Source organism: Mycetomoellerius zeteki, unplaced genomic scaffold, assembly GCF_001594055.1.
Source record: "Mycetomoellerius zeteki isolate Tzet28-1 unplaced genomic scaffold, Tzet1.0 scaffold149, whole genome shotgun sequence".
In the NCBI taxonomy this organism is placed as follows: Eukaryota; Metazoa; Arthropoda; class Insecta; order Hymenoptera; family Formicidae; genus Mycetomoellerius; species Mycetomoellerius zeteki.
Window position 1 is genome coordinate 2451141 of NW_017256436.1, and position 9430 is coordinate 2460570.

Consider the following 9430-nt stretch of genomic DNA (forward strand, 5'->3'; position numbering starts at 1 on the left):
CTATGTCGCGACGCATAAATTTGCACATGCCAAGTCTAAATACAGCAGTCGTAGCATAGATAATAGGGAGAAAATTGATTCTTCCGAGGCGGCGATATTTACAAATCGCGTTGCGGCATTGCTATATTTACACCTGCCACTCATGGTTCGCCAATTAACGGAAAGTATGCAGGTAATGATTACATCGCTCTGCCTTCGAGACGCATTCCGCAATCGCGATTGACGCAATCGCGCGCGATATCAAACGGATTTGAAATCCGACATTGTTGAGGCAATGTTAATTTATTCGGCGGTTCTTATGTAAGTAAGGTAGAGAGATGCGAACGATGCGATCTTCCCGACGTGATTATTGTCTCCCAAATGCGATATATAGATACATTTATCTCTACGTACAAGCTAAATTCCTTGTTTTAACGTCCATTCTTCTTCAGTCAAACAGTCCTGTAATCCTCTATGTTCATTCATAGCACTGCCTTTTTTTTAAAAATATATCTCGTGTACTGATTCTTGTGGATCTTAAGGTAGAAAAGTGCACAAATTTTATTTTCTGTCGTTCCCTGCTTTATAACGATACAATATCTTCGCTCCAGAAAATTTGTCCTCCTCGGTCCTTGTATATTTTCGTAACATCGCTGAACTTCACACGTTGTCTCTTACCTGTTACAGACTTTCCGCTATTGGCTGAGATACTGCGCACGTGCTACGCCGGCGTACAGAACGCCGCCAATTACGAGATCTCCAAGGGAAGATCCCGCGTAAAACGTGTCGCTGAATTTTATGCGTGTTCTTTATCCGGTCGCTTTAACGAGGCACACGTATCTGAAACACATATGTTGATATGTTTCCCACGTTGAATCACGTGAAAGCATTACGAGTCGCACAGAAATAAACTCTTAGCATAATTCATGACTAGAGTGTAGCTCTAATAAGAAACAAATCGTTTTTTTTTTATAATTCGTTCTCGACAAATTAATTTATTCTATTATGCATATTCGATTGCTCATATTTTCTAATGAAATCCATAATAAACTGTAATCTCCGCGTCGGTACTAGAAAGTGAAATTTTATATCCGTCTATAAATAAATCTGAATAAAAAGAGGAAAAAGAGATAAAATTTCCCACTACAAGGTTTCGAATTTTAGGTTTCGAGTGTCAGACTCGTAATGACCATTTATAAATCGCCGCAAGTGACAAAACCTTGTTTATGGATTAAACGCGCGTGGTCTCGATGGATGAAAAACTCCCTACGTATTTCATACGATGGGCCCAGACAGACGATAAGGAAGACGATGATCTCGGAATCTCGCGCGATCGGCAACGCGCTAGCAGCAGACTCGACTCTCCGATCGTCGAGCGTCGACTGGTCGCGGTGCCGGCCGGCAGTCGCACAATATGTATAGCAGGTACACCAGGGCGCGCCATGCAATACGCGGACGACTGGAGCCACCGCCACGATCTCTCTGCTCGCCACCCCTGCCTGCGGGCCTGTCGTCGTCTATTCTATTCGCCTAAGGGCGGATAGCGCGGAGTGGCGCGACGCGGCTTGGCGCGGCGCGAATCCGCGGCGACACGATGAGCGGAGCGGCGGCGCGTCAGTAACGTCGCGACGCGGCTCCTGACGCCATTCGGCGGATACGCGACCTCCCGACGCCGATGTACACACGTACGAACGGCGACGGCGAGGACGACGACGAAGACGATGTTACCAGTTACCGTCGCCTTTGTACGTGCGCGCGACGCCCCGCGACCGACGGTGGTCGTGGCGTCGGACACGAGCGGGGGTAGTTTCTGGCGCGTATGCATGACCAACGAGAATGTCGCGTCGGAGGCCACTGGTACACACCAGGGTGCTTGACCGAGTCAAGCTAAACGACCGACGACGACTCTCGTATATACATTTCAGGCGACTCTTCTTGCTCCCACGACGGATAAACAATGTCATTTGTAGCGTCGGCGACGATGAAGATGAGGACGATGTTGCGTCCCCTCGTCGCTATTCTCGCGCCGAGAAGTCGGAAGACTATCGGCTACTCACCATGATCAGCCGGAAACTTGTGGAATTGGATATATCGTATTCTCAGAATCTGCATCCAATTATGTAATACGCGATGTCTACAACACACAAGAGCTAATAAACCTTAAGCTGTATGAAGTTGGCCAATCACAGTCAATATGATAAATAAGAGTATTCGAACTTGAGATTTTAAGCAAAGGAACTTAGGCCGGTATTCATACATCGGTTCTTATATCTAAGACTATTTTAAGTACAGTCTTAAAATGTCATGTATCGATCAGAGAGCTGCATTAAAACTTAAGGCGGTATTCACAGTCGATTCTTACATTTAAGACTTACATTCTTAAGTACAATCTTAAGATGTCACGAACCAATCAGAGGGCCGTACTAGCATCTTAAGATATTACTTAAGACGATCTTGAAATAAGAACAGATTATGAATACCGGCTATAGTCTTAGAAAGCAACTGGTCTCTCATATATGAAAAGGAAGATTTTGTTGAAGCATTTAAAAATTTAGATACAGATAAATAATTCTATAGGACACTCAAACTGTGCCAGAATATCAAAACTTTTTACAGCATTGCTCGTTATGCTTAATTCCTACGTAATTATTTCGATGGTCCAACAAAATTATTTTCAGATCTGTATCTATTATATATAAATTTTTAGATACTTTATAAAAATCGTTCTTTTTAGTAGATATTGTGTACAATCAACGTTCATTCCTCAAGTGATTATATTCTTTAGCAAATAGTTCTTTATCAAACAGAGTTACATGAAAAGTACAGATATTTAACAAAAATGATTACAATAATAATTATATAATCGACTATAGTTTGTCAATTTCTTACTGTTTAAGGCTTACCTAATAGATATCGCGATAATTACAAATCGCGCATTCAGAAAATATGTTTCTGAAAAATCATATACATGACGTTTTAGCTCTTTGCATTCTTTATCTAACGAAGATTAATTTCGTGTCACTATTTTCGAATTGAAAAGACAGTTGTTTTATGATCTGAATGTTTTTGCTATCAGAGTACGAGGCGCCGGTTCTTTCCCTTCCTGACGTCTACGAGTCGCGATGCGATTCGATTCCGGTGACATTTAGGGTGATTCCCGATTCGAAACCGAGGTACTTTACGACGCGCAAATTAAACGGGCGTCTGTGACGCGTGAGCGCGATTTCCTGCGCCTTAATAGCGGGAAGTGAGTAAACACCGGTACCATTCTCGTTTTCGTCGCGTTGCTTACCCGCGAAGCTGAGCTCTATTTCCGTCCAGTATACGCACTCAAGCCTCTTCACTCTCTTCGCGGATCGCAAGAAAGGAACGCGGATAACGAAGAACACGTTTCTCTCTGTCAGAAATAATATTAATTTTTAATACTATATTTTTCGCGAATTAAAAGTCATGATAACTAAATAAAATTAAACCCGATATAACTAAATAAAGACTTTTTTTTAGCAAGACACTTTTTTCTTAAAAGATTTTTACGAGGTTTATCAAAATGTTTGGAATATTAAAATATTAGTAGCTGATTATTCATTTATTCCTAGAGTTAAAAGCTACGATTGACTTTTATTCCGGTTTGTGCGCTGTGACCGGAAATTTCCGATCACACGAACATTCGGAAGCCGCGTCGGCGGCGCCCCCGGCATCGCCGCTAACGACGGCCGTCTTTCCGTTCGGGACGCCAGTGTTCGGGACAACAAGTTAGAAAAACGGAATGACACCGTAGTGTGTCAGGATATCAATTCTTTCGTAATGACACGGGTGCAGCCAGTCGGTCGGACGTCCGTTCCAGTCAAGGGGGGGGGGGGGGGGGAGCGACGGTGATGATCCGGTCCGTCCGGCACCAGCTCCGTTCTCCGTCCCGTTGTTTATCAAGCTCCCCTTCGCATAACAAGCATCAAAACACTTGGCGCCCCACGCTGGAGCCGTCGTAGTCCTTCCCCTGTCCCGTCTCCGCTGCGGGTGCCAGCCGCTTCTACTACTTTCCGCGGATGTTGCCGGGGGTAGGCGCTCTGGCATGGGTTAAAACGGCGGGTATACCCCAGGGCGGGAAGGGATGTCTCTCTTTCTATCTACACGAGGCGCCGTCTATACCGACCTCGGAAAAAAAAATGAGTTATCGTGCTGTATGTAGGAACGTTGGTGGCGATTGCGATCACCGGGATTTCCCCCCTGCTTTCCGCGCTGTAAACTACGCGCGATCAACGGGAAATTATAGGATTGCCATTTGGAAGAAATTATAAGCGGCGCTACAGATTTGCTTCTTGTGTGAAGAAAACGTATATCCGCGCTGGGTGCTATAAATAATATGAATATTTTTGTATCTGAAGATTTAAAAGAAAAATTTCCCCAGATTAGGTATCTAAAGTTCCACTAATTCTTTTCAGAAATTATTTTAAGTCGTCAGAAAACATACAATTTTCAAAAATAATCATGTACTTAGACTAAATCTCCTCTTTTATTATAACACAATAATAAAAATTTTTTTCGCAATAAATTATTCGCAGATTTAAGATTCTCATTAGCATCAGATTATTTTTATAAAAATGCTTAGTAGCATCAAAAATTATGAAGTTTATAATAACAATTTATAATAACAAGTGGTATTTACTACTCTGATTCTGTTCGTGATTGCGTTTTAAGATAAAAAAAGATTTCGATGCGTGATTTACAGAATCAAACATATATATAAATTCACATAGAAATATTTAAGCAATAAAACTGAACTGCTTGTTCAGTGACTAAATATAGGATTTTTCTTATTTAATTAGATAAAGTTTTCTCCTGATTTATTAATAAATCTAATTCGCTGTACCCTGTGTAAGAAGTCCAAAGTGTCCGACTGAAGAAAAACAATCCATCTTAATTTACAACCAACTATACTCGGACATATAGCATCATCCTCCTTCAATTATCCTCGTATAGGGCGCGATAGCACTGTCGACACATCTAAGAATCGGGGATTTCAGATGACAATACCGAATGGGGATAGACCCTGAGTGCATCGTGAAAGATATGGAGAAAGAGGGGGGTTGAGGATAAGGGACAAGGCGAGGCATCCGGTCTTGGCGGCGTCCGACGAGCAACGCTCGTCTCACCCCCGTGCGTCGTGGCGGTGCCAGAAGAAGTATTCTTGCATTGGCCGTCGCCGTCGTCGTCGACATCATCTTGGTCGTCGTCGCCGTCGGCCGGCCCGGTGGCGGCAACGACGACGTCAGCGACGCCGCTCCACGCTTGGCGTCGAGGTTAGCGCCGGCCGGTCGCTCGAATCCCGGCGCCTGGCTGTCTCTTTCTCTCTGTCCCTCTCCCTCTCCTTCTCTCTTTCTCTCTTTTGTTTGTCTACAGCCGGGAGAGAGCAGCCGTCGTTTCGTCGGTCGTCGTCGTCGTCGTCGTCGTCGTCGTCGTTCGTTCGACGGCGACGACGTGGCTCTGCCAACCGGCTGTCGCCATCCGCGCGGTCTCCCCTTCCTCCTTATTCAATCCATCGCTCGCGTTTTGGTTCCCGTGCCCGTCTGCTCAATCTATTTCGCGGCATGGATGCGTTTAGGTAATGAAACGAAGCCGTCCGCGAAAAATCGCTTTCAGGTTTAACGCCGCTGAAGCCGCGTTACGTGCGGTCCGACGCCCGGGGTATCGTCGTTAGCGAGCGTTGAAATTACCGCCACGCTGGTATTACGTCGCCCGCGCAATCTCTAGCAACCATTCATTTATCGTACCACTACGATTTGCGTTAATTAATTTCTATTAAGCATGACGATTCGCATTACTGCGCTTAGCAAGTAAATCTATTCGATAACATTTTTCAAAGTTTAAAAAGTATTGACACATTAAAGATTGCATATATTGTCGTTTTTCAAAACTTTTTGACACACTTGAATGTTTTTTCGAAACGAAGGAGAATCGTTTCGTTATTTTCATCGCCGTGATTGAGTTTTACAAACAATCTTGGGAAATGTTTGATCGCTTCATTTCAATGAATTTTGACACGCAGAAGTTTAAATGAGATCAATGTATTTTTGAAATCGCTTTCGATTCATCAAACTTCACGGAGAAAAATATAGGATAGTCTTACGAGTCTAGTAAAGATATCCTAGCTATTTTTGCCGAACATACGACAAATTTTACTTGCCTGAAAGTAAGAAATACCGGAGATATATAAGATAAAAAGTTACAATTATAGTAAAACTATTCAAGTGATTATTACTTTGCAATAAAGTAAATCATATTATTTTATCATATTCTCAAAACTGTATAAGCACAAACAACTCCCAAGACTTTACACACTTATATTTTTTGTCGCACAATAAAGTCAATTTTGTCAGCGCTAAGACAAAAAATACTCGTTGATAAAGTAAATTCTCTTAAGATGTATGATAATTAATAGATTAAGAAATAGTAACAAATCGTAGTAGTATAAAATTTATTTTACGAAATGTAAAAAGTATTTTACAGTGCGACTACACGACAATCGTCGGTTAATTATTTCATTTCGTGAGTGCCCTGAATATCTAATCGAAGACTAAAGAAGATCCGAGAGATCATACGGATAATCGCTCATGGAAAAAGATCGCTTATTTACCAGAAAAATAAAGTAAATTTTATATATGTAAGTGGATGCCTATCCCCCAATATAAACCTGTCAATTCCATAAAATTTACTAAAATATATTCTAACGCATAAACTTTATATTTTTCTCCGTGTTCGATCGAGGATAAAGTGACTTTAAAAATTGTTTTAAACGTGCTTTTATTTTCTCTCCGTCGAGAAGATGGAAATCGATCGCAGTACGGGGCCCGCGGCGAAATTCCGATGCCCTATCGCCATAACAAACAAGGCATCAATCCGGGTAACGCTGCAGCGCGCGCCGCAACTCGTTCGCGTAATTAGATCACGATTCTGCTGCGCGTAGCCGAAACCAAACGCGAATCGTTTCGTAGCTGAGGGTCAGCCGGATAATGGGACTTGGCCGAGCCAACGTGATTCGTGAGCCGGCGAAAGGCTCGTCCCGATTGCCGTCCGTCGATCGTCTCCCATCATCACGAAGGTATCGGCCCTCCGAAACTATCGGGGCTATGTTTTATGAAAGGGGCTTTGATCCCGGCGCCGCTGCTGGCGACGAGTATACGAGTCCTCCTCTCTGATTTCTCCCTTCCTTACTTTTCTCCTTTTCTCTTCATCGCCTCCCTCAGTGCCAGCCCGACGTGGCGTCCCTTAACCCAAACCATTATCTGTGTACCGCACGATTATAGGGCAACGGGACCGACAAATAGTCGCAGGCTAATCCATAGGCGCCAGCAAAAAGGGACGCACTCTCTCCGAGTATTTTTAATTTTTGCTGATAAGTTCACACCAAAAATATTATCTCCCAGAAACATATGTTGCTTATACAGCACAGAATTTGCAGCAATATCGCTGCAATAACGCTGCAATGTTCCTGGAACATGAAATATTGCTGCAATGTTGCAGCATTGTTGCTGCAACTTTTGTGCTGTAGGGGATAAGGCTCAGTTGAAAAAAAGACGACGGTTTTTTAATTCATTAATCAATTTACTCCGTAAAAGCTGCATTGATCAATTGATGAATTAAAAACTCGCCTAAGATTATAATCGAAATAATTGGAAGTTTACAAGGAAACTTTGAAATTTGATAAAAGAGAAAAAAGGAAAGTTTTAGTGCAACTCTAACGTAGTTTTAATTCTTTTAGTGTAGTCCAGTATAACAATAAAAAATAAACCTAATGAGAGAATATTAAGAGAATCAAGAAAATATTTTTGTATATCATAAGCGACTATATATTAGATATATGCTTTTATTATTCCTTGTATTTGAAAAAGTATTGTACGTCCGGAATAAAATCGTGTTCTATGATGAAACGTTTCGCACCGTCGAATGAAGATTTTTTTCCTAAACATCTCCGCTTCCTCTCAAGAATATGATCTTTGACGCCCATGCGAAGCACCCCCGGCGGAGATCTTCGCCTTGTGGAGCCGGCACATACGATTCTTCGCTACGCAAACAAACTTACGTATATTCGTGCATCGGTTAACAATTCGCCTCTCCTGCGTTTCAGCCCTCGTTGTTTGCAATGTGCTACCAAGATCGTTGTCGGCGTCCCTATGTTTGGACTACCGTCAGGTCCAGAGTCACCGGAACATTTGAATCTAGAAGTTTGCTACGTCCCATACAATATACTTTATCCAAGAGATATCCTGGGAATATCATACAATATACTTTCTCCAAGAGATATTCTTAGGACGTTCAAAGAATATATAGATGTCTTTAGGACATTCCTTAGAGGTCTATTTTGTGTAGGATCCTATTATATATAATAAAAATGCAGAAAAATATCTAAAACTACATAAAGAGATATATTTATTAGCTGTATTATTTTAAGGGGATCCTAAAGCCGTCTGTATTATCGACTAAATCGTAATTTTTGTATAACAAATACTTTTTTCTCTTTCACAGATTCGAAAATCCTTTTCCAGGATTAAAGTATACACATTAATATGTGTTTGTGAGGTGGAGTTTATGTCAAAAATGATAAAAAATTTTTCTTAAGATTTCAATTTCGAAATTTTTTGTCATTCTTGGCATAAATTCCACCTCACAAACACGTATTAATGTGTATACTTTAACCCTGGAAAGGGATTTTTGAATCTGTGAAAGAGAAAAAAGTATTTGTTATACAAAAATTATGATCTAGTCGATAATACAGACGGTTTTAGGAGTCCCTTAATAACTTTGTCATTTTTATTATCGAGCACCTTATCACAACTTGTTTTAAGTTGAAATTTGCTGAATTGAAATTCTTTCGAAATTCTCTGAGGGATGTTTTTGCATGTTTATATTTTCAAAACGTGCTTTATTTTCAATTTTTATGGTCAAAGATACTATTAATAACTCAACGGTGTTTCGCGAAAAGGAGATCAAATGCAAATTGATCGAAGAGTATCGCCTCCTCGAACACCACGTTTACCTTCGAGAAACCCTGTGTTATCCGTTAAGACTTCGGGAGCTCCTCAGATAATACGGCACTCGCGGCGATCAACAATTTCCCTAGGGCAGCAGGTGCAACGCAAACAGGTGATGCAACGCCCATGCTCCGGAGACTGCCGATAAGGCAGCTCGCACGATCTCTCTCCTTTTACCTGGCTGTCTCTCGATCAGTTACCTCAGGCTGATCTCGTTCCGTACGCGAATTGGACTCATTCAGTACTACAGTCGCTCACTAAGCGGCTAAGTAACAATTTAATATGATTGGCTGAATCTAAAAGGAAGAACCAATCACATTCGACCGTTATTCAGCCGTTCAGTAAGCGATTGTAGTACTACAGAATACATCCATTGAACAACACGATAAGACTATATTCTATTTGCATACCCCAGGACTGAACAT